Raw genomic sequence first — 11,085 nt, 5'->3', positions numbered from 1 at the left:
CCTTCCTTCTTTCCATTCTCTGTTCCATCGCCTCTGGTTTCACTGTTTGCCTAGCAAGCCTCAAATTCATGGGCTCACACAGCACTCATGCCTCCCCGGTAACTGTGACTGCGGGTTCATTACCTGGATAGATGAAGTTGTCCTTGAAGTTAGTGTAGATAAATCCATCTGGCACCCAGAATAGTCCCCACTACTTTTAGGGTCACCAACAACTTCTATCTATCTTTAAAAAATCCAGTGATTAATGCTCTGTCCTCAACAGCTAAGGAAAAAGAAATGATGCCCTGAGGCCATAAGGCATTAGTCAAGGATGAAGCTACCCCACAGCCTTCTAGAGAAGCTAGCCCTCTTGACAGACAGTGAGCTTTGAGATACATCATTGCTTTCCACATTATAAGACAATGCAGGTATAAATGTTAAAATTGCAGTAAAAAAAAGTTGGGTGTGGTGCCTCATGCCTTCAATCTCAGCCTTTGGGAGGCAGAAGTAGGTGGATCTCTAAGTTTGAGGCCAGCTTGGGCTACAAAGGGAGTTCCAGGACAGTCAGAGCTACACAGATAAACTTTATCTTGAAACAAAACAAAACTATACAATAAATTACAGAAGATTACAACAAATATAAACACCAGTAGTTCACCCAAATAGACATTTTTCACAATTTGGTGTATTTCGTTTGTATACATGTATATGGAACAGCTAAAGTAAAATTTCCTTTGGATTGTGTCTCACTCTGTAGGCCAGGACAATTTCATACTCACCCCTATCCGGGATTCCCGCTAGTGCAAGGATTACAGGTGTCTGCTACTACACCTTGCTAGATATATGATTTTTCCTATTTAAAATATTCCTAACATATATATAGCTATGTATTCTGTGTATGTGTGTTTATGCCTGTTCTTTTGTATTTTATGCATATATGCAATTATGCCTATACATGACACTTGCCTATAGCTAGATAAGAAAAGGTTTAACAGTAAACTCTAAAATTCATATCATAGAAAGGACAGAGCTTAAAAAGCACACTTTGTTAAGTTGAGCATAGGAAGTAAGCCCTCCCCGCTACATCTGCCCTCCTGTCTCTCCCTACCCAGTCTGACACTAGAGCTCATGGGAGGGTGGGAAATTATGAAACAGAAGGAAGGATGTGGAGCTTGTGTGGCAACAAAAAGACATGAGCAGACAAAAAAAGGACCAGCAGAAGAAGACAGATTGGAGGGCATTGGTGAATACATGGGAAGTTCATAAGCTTCCAAGCCTATAGCCTCTACGCAGGATATTGGAGTGAGTGACTGTGTCTGCAGATGTCTGACTACTCAGCAGATAGGTGGGTCTCAATCGTGACTTTTCTAAAATAAAACAACAGGGCCAGATCCTACTTAGGATCGGTCATATTTCAAGTAGGATACATGAGATGGTGCCCAAGAAATGAAGTAAAGTTTGACTCTCAGAAAAAGCTCTGCATTTAGAATTTCCCCTTATATCTCTCTGTGTGTTGTACACTCCAGTTCTGCACCCCTAGCCTTGAACACACATTGCTGAGTGTTCTCCTCATTTTCCATGTGTGTTTTCTGATGTTATGAATGAGTACCCAGCATCTTAGAGGAACATCCCAGACTCTGAAGATAATTGGTTCTCTATGTGACATCTGATTGGTTAGTTGTAAAATGTTTGTTGTGTATTGAAGGGTACGTCAATGATAAGTGTCAATGCTCTTGGATCTATCTAATACCAAAATCCCCTAAGAATGAAGTAAACGTCACAGAGGCATTGCTGCTGTTATCCGCCTCTAATTCTGACCCAGGAAGTCTTTTATCAGCTCTTGGAATCTCATAATTCCATATTCTAGAGATAATAGACAGTAGAGGGAAGGACTGCAGCCTGAGGGAGTATCTAATCTGAAGTTTATCTTGTTAGTTATGAGAAACACAGCCTCGTCTCCTGATTCAGAATTGGCCACAGGGTTCAGATGAACTCTGCTGAAGGTCCTCAGTCACGGTGAACCTCAAGGTCAGCATCTCCCATTGGTCCAGGCCTGTGTTGGGATCCAGAAGCAGCCTTGCCAAGTGGCTGAATCTGGCTTTTCTCTGTCAGAAGAAAGAGTTAAATGTTTAGAGTGCCAACATCAAGACACCACTTTTGGTCCAGATCTCTGAGCATCCACATGGATGCTCACCAAAAACTCTGTCTACCAGATGGCCACAGCTGAGAATTACAAGTCCACTTTAGAGTGCTCTTCCCTGATAGTTAGTCATTCCAAACTAAACTTAGCTCCAGCAGCCAGAGAGCGGGTTTTCATGTACAGCAGGTGATAGGTGCCTCCTGCCTTAGCTGTCCTATGCACAAGCCATCACATTCAGGCTTTGGTGTCACCAGCAAACACCATCCCTTTCCTCATTTGAGTGCTTGAGTGCCAAAGGATCCACAGACTGAAGTCCAAAACACCGCTTTTATTATCACTAAAGGTTGAACTGGAGGTGTAACTTAGTAAGGAGATCAAGGATGCCTCAAAATGAGGAGCTGACTTGGGAGGATTTCACAGTACTCCTGAGAGAACTAGAGGAGATCTCACCCTGAAGAGAATAGAGAATTACTATTCCCTGCAGATGGTCTTCCAGCTAGGAAGACAACCGGAACAAGCTTATCCCTGACCCTTCTTCTCTTGTCTAGTTTACTAGTCAGGTCTATCAGTCCCCTCCCCCATCACTATGAGTAAAGGATCCCACGGTGGGTGGGAGGCCTTAGACAGAGTAACTGACTTCCCTCCTTTTGAAGAAAGCATCACATGTGAATAACCACGGGTGCCAGCTCCTGATAAGGAGTGCCCAGACCTCGACAAGGGAAGAACATTAGCAGGGCTTCCAAAGCATAAGAAGAAACCCAAAAGCTCAGATGGCGGGACGGGATGTGTACTCGGGAGAGAATGGAGCCAAAGGGAGAGAAAGGTAAGAAGTCAGTCAGCTTCTGAGGTGGAGAGAAAATGCCTCAGGCAGACGGAGAGGGATGGCGATGAGTAGGATAGATGATGATGATGATGATGATGATGATGATGATGGTGATCATGATCATGATCATGATCATGATAAAGTACAGACTGGAGAAGAGTGGAGACTAGGCGCTTGGATGAAAAGAGGGTTTTCACTAACTGCACTGACCACCTAGGGCTCCTGCTTGCTGTTGCCCATAGAGCTTAAAACTGGAAGAAACAGAGCCTTGGAGGTTTCTAGGAAGTAGTAAGTTTAAAGTGTAAAGTGGTGTAAGTGCATTCAGAAGCCAAAATAGAACTACTTAAAACATTGGGTTAAATACACAATCATAACTTTGAAACCATGAATAGGGTTTTCATACCTATAAAATTCCAGATTGTGGCATTCTCTCTCTCTCTCTCTCTCTCTCTCTCTCTCTCTCTCTCTCTCTCTCTCTCTCTGTGTGTGTGTGTGTGTGTGTGTGTGTGTGTGTGTGTGTGTGTGTATGTGTGTGTGTGTGTATGTGTTGTTTTCCTTGTTTTGAACACCATTTGTCTTCATTCCAGGGAAATTTCCGTTTCTGCCAGGAAAAGCTTTCAGACTTGCTTTACTCATGATTCCAAGGCATGATTGGCACTTGGCTGGTGCTACCTGCTGCTGAGTGATGATGCCCTGGAGAGGCAGAGAGGACACAGCAGAGACCACGGAAGGTGCTGGCTGGGGGGTCAGACTCTCGGGAACCCCTTAGGAGATAACTGAGATTGGCCAAAATTTCCAAGTTTTCTAAGGAAAAAAATCTGAGACATAAAACATTACTTAAATTCTGCCTTCTTTATTAGGCAAAGGGCTCATTTTCAGTTTAAAAGCTTTACTACCGCAGCTCATAACAAAGAAAGAAAAATTAGTCCTCCAAGGTCTGGATAGCTCCTGTTCTCCAACAGCCCTTACCCTGCCTCTGAGAGCCCCCTTTCAGAATCCCCCCTTACCCCATTTCTCCTCTTTATAACCACCTCAGAGCTCAGCCTCACTCTAGCTTATAAGATGAAGGTCAAAAGTCATCTTTCTTTGACACTAAGATCTCACTCCCTGGGAAGCTAAAAAGAGAACGATTTTTGTAATCATCTTTCCGGAACTGCACGCGTCACCAAAGGAACAGTGAGGTCCTAAGCACACCTTTAGGCTTCCCTGTCCCCATCATGCTCCTGGTTGCTCTTTCTGGTCCCCAATCTGACTGTGTCACATGAGGCTGTGCTTTCCTTATGCCCCAGGAAGGGACACCTGCTTCCTCCTTGGATGCCACATCCCACCAGGGCTGCAAGATTTTCCTGGCTCTTGGCATCAATCTTCGCCTGTGGCAATGCCAGCAGCTGCCCCTGCCTGAAGACCAGCATGCCTGTGCTGAACAATAGACTCTCAGCCTTGCCTGTTAGAAGACAGAGCACCAAGCATGGCGAAGGAGGAGAATGTGGTCTGAACACATCCACCTGGTCACTGCTGAAAAGGCCCCAGGGAGCAGCCTGTAGTTCACTGATTCAATCAACAAATCTATCAAAGCACTTAACTAGACAAAGCATGAAATATAAATCCACCATTAAGAGCTCTAGATGCTAAAATTTTAATATTAGAAGGGACCTCAGAGCCCATCTGCCTAAATTCTTACTTAAAACGGGAGTGAGAAATTTTTGCAACTCCCAGCAAACACTCACAGCAAAAATAGAGGCAGACATTTCCTCTTTGGACAATTTCAGTTCTTAGAAATTATTTTGCTGTAGTGAACTGATCTGCCCATATGTCAATCTATTCCTATTGTCTGCAGATGAACTTCTGTTCTCCATGAAATATACTCTTCAAATATTTACGTGGCTCCTTCTTGCCTCTTCTCATGCACGGGCAGCGTCCATGTCTCATGAATCAACAGTCACTCATTCCTTACAGAGAACTATTTCTAGGCTCTTTGCCAGTTCTAGTGCAACACTGGAGACATGTGCTGTCCAGGGATCCTAAAGAAACAGGGGGACTGGGTCTTCAGGCAATACCCCAGAGGAGGCACATAAGATTGCCCCAATGCATGAAGAGGCTTTTACTGTCTCTGAGTTCTTCTGTATTTCCAGAGGACATCAAGTCTTCCAGGAGAAGGCCAAGGCTGGGCCAGATGAGCACTGACAGGGGACTCCAATAACAGCTTTGGCAGGTGTGACTTTGAAAAACCTACTGATCTTCTCTAACTGGCCATGCCTTAAATGTGAGGGTCATACGTTCATTATCAGATTTTCATGAGAAGTATTTGATCTACAACATGTAAAAAATGCTAATACTACACTGGTAGCCAAAGGCCAGATTGGGCTGGGAAAACACCATTTGTGTTGCTCTTAGCAGCTGGCTATCCATTTGTTCTTTTCACAAGAATCCTGGCCAGAAAAACAGATCTCTCAGTTGCCCTGTGGGTGAGAAGAAAAAAATACCCATCATTCCCTTGGAGTGTTACATTTATATCTTTGAGGGAGTCCAGTCACTGCCAGGAATAGTTCTGCTTCTGAGCAAGTGAGAGAGAGGCCTTCTGTCTATGCCAAGAACTCAGCTATGCTCAGAGAAGACCAGGGTCCAGACATGACTCAGAGTGACAGGACAAACTCTGAACAGTTCCGGTTCTGCAACATGACTGCACATCCCCTTAGTGTCCTATGTCCTATTCACAGGTGACATCACAGTGCACCTTACTTACTGAAACAACGAAATCCCCCTGCTCCTCAGAAGCTGCTCATGTGTGGTCCACAGCTGCCGTTAAACACTAAAACATCACATTCTTCCCTGAAATCGGTGGTGGTCACTGAGACACTAAACATCTTACATCCAAGTGTCATGCATCTCCCAAAGTGAACCGCTCGATGATAGGGCTCCCTTGAAATGCAAGGGACTCCCACAGGTCATCAGTCTACCTGTGCTACACTCAGTAACATGTGCATCAGTCACTGGGGACGTACGAACTCTCAAATCTGGACATTGTAGAGTTGGTCTGGTCCATGCTATGTCCTTGGCCAAACTTCCTGACCACATGTTACTCTTCCTGACCACATGTTACTCTTCCTGACCACATGTTACTCTGCTCCTTTTACTTTTTGTCTTTCCCAGCTTCATTAACATTTATGTCGTTGTGTGCTCCAGTCCTGGGCCTTCTCTGTATGCTAAGAGAAGGCACCCATGGCACACTGCTGGGCTGGGACCCTCACGGAAGTGGGCTTTGTGGTAATGGACCTGGGCCTTGTTTAGAAGCAATAAGCCTCCCTCTGCTTCCCTCCTCATTTGCTCTCTGCTTTGTCTAGGACTTCAGTTTCAGCAAAAAGCTCTCATCATCCATTGACTGTAATGGGTAGCCATCCCTGCATTTGTAAGTTACGCCACAAAATAAACCTCCCTTTTAACTATGTGGAGTGGCCTTAATAATTTTAGCAATAATTGACTTTCCTACCCTAAGTGATTGGGGACAACATTTTCATCTCAAAGGCAGTATGATCACCAAGGTTGCTGTCCCTCGCTTTGGACAAGCCTCCTTCCCCTTCCCCTTCCCCTGCCTGCCTGTGCCCCCTGCCTCTGTCTTTGGTAAAGGTCTTTGTGTCTGTTTCTCTATTAATCTGAAGATTGTTTTCTCCCTCTAGTTTCCCACCCTCTCTTCTAGGCATCCCAAACCATCAGCCACCCCCGTTTAGCAGGATTATATTAGGGTTGTCAATGGCAACCCCTAAACCCAGTCCAGGGGTTTTCTAAAGACACATGAAGCCCTTTGTCTAAAGCACCAAGCTTTTCTCCTTCTCTGAAAGCACATTCCTTTCTCTCTCAAGTTACCAAAATTGGTTTCCCATAGCCCTCCACTCCACGTCAACAATCAACTCAGTCCTGTCCTAATTGGAAAAGAAATTCTTGCCTTTGGCTTCCTTTCACTCCCCCTCTGATTCTTTTAACAAGGTGATTCAGAGGCTTTACTCAGAATCCAGAAATGCCCATGGCCCCTGTTTTGTGGCTCTTCCTCTCCCCTGAAAGAACTCTGACCTCTCACCCGCGGGTGACCTTACTTTACTTGTGGTTGTCTATCTGGGGTGAGGGTCAGAAGAAAAACTGAGGAAGAGAGAAGAGAAGAGAGGATAAGGGGAAGAGAGGAGGCCACAGGGTGGGAACCATGGCGGGAGAGGGGAAGGAGAGAAAGAGATTAAGATTCCTTAAAGGAGATGTTTCCATCTCCCAGATGATTTCTACATTCAAAGCCACTAGAGATCACCCATAATCCGAAAGAGGCCCCAACTCACACATGACCTTAGACAAGGACAGACAATCTGTAGGCTCTTAACCAGGTTTTTTGGGCCATTGTCTTGCCTCACTACAGATAGGAATACTTGACTAATATTTCCAATTGCATTTTCCCCTTAATTCAAACAATTAGTATCTCAGTTTCCAATGCTCACAGCTGTAGCCCTAACCCTTCAGCCTCCCAGCTCCCTCCTGTCCCTTCCCCAACTCCCCTTTCATTCCCTCTCATTCTAGGTCATCTGCCTGCTCCTTGAGCCTCTGTTAATGCTTCTGTTAAATCTCCACCATCTTTCTCTGTCCTGAACCCTGGCCAGATCCTATGTCATGACATTTACCTTTGCTGCTCTTCCCTAAATCATATTGTTAATCAAAAGACCAACTAGCAAGCCAGTTCCTGCTAGTGACTGTCAGGTTGGCATCAAAACCTGGCCAGCGACAAGCAGCGGAAAGCCAGGAGGTGGAATTGGCTCATGTGAGACCTGTCCTGTGTCAACAAAGCAAGAGAGAAAAGCTTCCAATTGTGTTTCAGGTGTGGGTTTTGTCTCCCCTGTCTCCACCAGAGAGGGCTTCTTGTCTGATACACAAAGGAAGGAAGAAGAAGAGAGAGAGAAGAAAGCACCCTGGAGAACAGGGATGGGGAGAGGAAAAAGGAGCAGTTCTTTTAAAGGGTGAAGCTCTTACACTAAAGGGTCTCTAGTTTCTGCTCCTCTCTCTTCTGAGGGGCACAAAGAAGCCTGTGAAAGAAAGAATTCGCTTAGATGTGGGGACCTCCTGCATCCATATTAAACACAGCATGAAGGTGGTTGCCTCCACACAAGGGACCCTGGAGACAAAGCTCCAAGACATCAGACACTGGGCTCTCTTGGGGTCAGTACAGGTTACTTCAAGCATAACTTGTGCCCTAGGGAAATACAAAGGAGCTGAGCCTGAGCCCTTTGACTTTCCAATCATGAGATCAGCCACTCTGTCCAGGCTTGCCTGGAGTGACCGGGGCTGATTTCCCCCAGGAGAGAGCTTCTAGATTCACCTCTCCTACTTGTTTCTGCTTCTGGCTGCACTTCCTGCCTTGTGCTTCTTAAAAGGATTCCTCAGGCCTTGCCCTCTGTGTCCTGAGCTGGTGCCTTCTGTTAGCTCAGAGAGAAATAAATACCTGACCCCAGCCCTCCACATATAGTGAACACTAAAATTAGCAAAATTACTAGAACAATCTCTGTGTATTATCAAACCAGTGGCAGATTTGGTACATTTTGAAGACATCCAAGGCCAAATATTCCAGTTCAATCCATGGCACTAATCTCAAATAAAGCTGACACTCAGATGACCCTTTATTCACACTGGCATCTCTGAGGACAACAATCATTTTTCCTGCTGGGACATCATTTATTGACCTAGATAGATTTGCTATTGTTTGCCAGAAGTGCATTTAAACACAAACATTGCCTTGACTTTCTTAAAAGATTTTTTTTTTAATTTCTGTGCTTCTCCCAGTAACTCAGCTTTTTTCAAAAGAGCAAAGAGTCACTGTCCTCAGTAAACAAAACCGCATTTATGTTGCCTTGATTGAGGAATAAAAATCATTCCAAGCTTTTATTCATATCTCTAACCACCATGACCTCTTCAGTGTTGTCCCCAACTTTCTCTGGTTGCTCAGACATTATATCAAAGAACATTACAAAGGCAAAGGAGAATGGCCGGGCGGTGGTGGTGGTGGTGGTGGTGGTGCACGCCTTTAATCCCAGCACTCAGGGAGGCAGAGGCAGGCAGATCTCTGAGTTCAGCCTGGTCTACAGATCAGGGCAACCAACCTACACAAAGAGACCCTGTCTCAAGAAACCAAAAAGAAAAAAAAAAAAAAAAACAGAGAGAGAGCTACCTACATTACAGGACTGCAAAGCTTTCTATTTTCATTTTTCTAATCCTTATGTATAAAGGATGTGGGTGAAGCTTCAATACCTTATTTGTAAGCCTTTTTTCATTTTACATTACAAGTACTTTATTATATAATATATATTATTTTTACAAATGTTTCCCACTATTATTATAAAGTTTCCAGTTACCACTTAAGATGCTTACAGAACGGTTCATTGATTTGATGAACTTATCTCATGCTTTTCTGATATTGGACCTTCAGGCACTTTTCAGATCATCTCTAAAATAGACCAGGCTGCAACAAACACCACAATACATAAAGCTTTGTCACTTTATTGCATCATTTCTTTAAGAACAATTCCCAGGAGAGAAATCTTTCCATCAAAATATAAACCTTCAAATGCACCATCCCATCCCTTTTCAAACAGACAATTTTCTTGTCCCTGGCCACTTCAGCTGATAAGCACTGGGACAGGGGAACATCTGTATAACCTGTGGGAGAAACCATTTCTCCAAAATGTAATCAAACATTCAAAGTGAGGTTTGTACCCAGGCTCAATTCTGTCTCTCTGTTTCTGTCCGCCCCCTCACTGGTGTGTGCCAATGGTGCTTAGAATTTATGCTTGGTGGATCCTGGCTGCCCAGCCTCTCCCTAGCGTCCTTCTTCTCTGCCATCACCAACCTGAGGAAAGGAGCGTCCAGCTGCTTTCGTCACAGGCCACACAGCTCGGGCACTTCCGGGGCAGTCTCTTCGGAGTCTTGACTGTCTACTCTGACTTTTCACTCAGCCTGTGCTTCTGTCTCACTCTGCGTGAGGAGATCCCTCTCCTTGGTCTAGAGAAAGCTTTCCAGTTGCCCTGAGGATGGCATCCCAACACCTTCACGAGGAAGCACTCTTTTCTGGCTACTCTAGATTCTTTGGGACCCAGTACCTCTCCATATGACTGCTACTCATTATCTTCCGAACTAGAAAAGGCTGAGCCTTTCCAAAGGAAACTAGAACTTTTCTAAACCATGAAGCAAGAAGGGTTTTGAGGAGAATATTAACCAGGTTGGTATGTATCCCCCCCCCCCCAAGAAAAACGTAAGGGTTGTCTTCCTTTAGGAAAATTGGCGAATGCAAAAGTTTAATTAATATAAGTTCACCTGCAGCCAAGACGACCATCAGCTTCCTACGAGGATAATTCCCACTGACTTCTCCAAGGATTATAAGAAATCCTTGAAACTCGGCAGCCATCAAGAATTGGCTCAAGTATCATGAACACCATGACTGAGATTCTCTGCAAACATCCCACCATCATCGCCTAGCTGATAGACATTCACAATCGGAAGAGTTTGGTGGAGGTGGGTAAGTCTCACCTCAGAACGACCAGTCAGATGGGCAATGACCCAAATGATTCTACCTGGAGATGGTTCTGTATCATGAACAATGCAGCAGTGAACTTGAAAACCTCTAGAATGCTGCTACCGAAGAGTGAGAGCAGAGGAAGAGGAGCAAGGCCTGGGCCATTTCACCCTTACCATCTCCTTAGACGGCATGTGTAGTTTCCACCACCGGCAGAAAAGGAAACCATGTCACATAAAGGATAAGCACATTAATATAGAGCCACACAAGACTAGAGCTGTATTTGAATCCATGCCTGAAAGGACCAAGCAGATGGTATAACAGGCTGCTCCGTCTTCTCTCAGAGATCAGGCCCCCATTTCAGTTTCCTGAGACTGAGCAAGCAGTTTCTGAGAGGGCCATGAGCAAAAGACAATTAATCACTGATGCCCCTGCCAGCAGGGACAGGGAGGTAGGACACACCGAGCCTGGGCCACTGAGTCAGCCCTCACAGTCAGTATATGCTGGGCTAGCCAGCCTCCATAGAAACTCAAGGACAAAGCCTGGGACTTGTCCAGGCCTGCCCAAGAATGGATAACTGTAACCCCCAATTAACCCTAGCCAATTAAA

Source organism: Onychomys torridus, chromosome 2 (assembly GCF_903995425.1).
Source record: "Onychomys torridus chromosome 2, mOncTor1.1, whole genome shotgun sequence".
Classification (NCBI taxonomy): domain Eukaryota; kingdom Metazoa; phylum Chordata; class Mammalia; order Rodentia; family Cricetidae; genus Onychomys; species Onychomys torridus.
Note: the sequence above shows the minus strand (reverse complement) of the source record.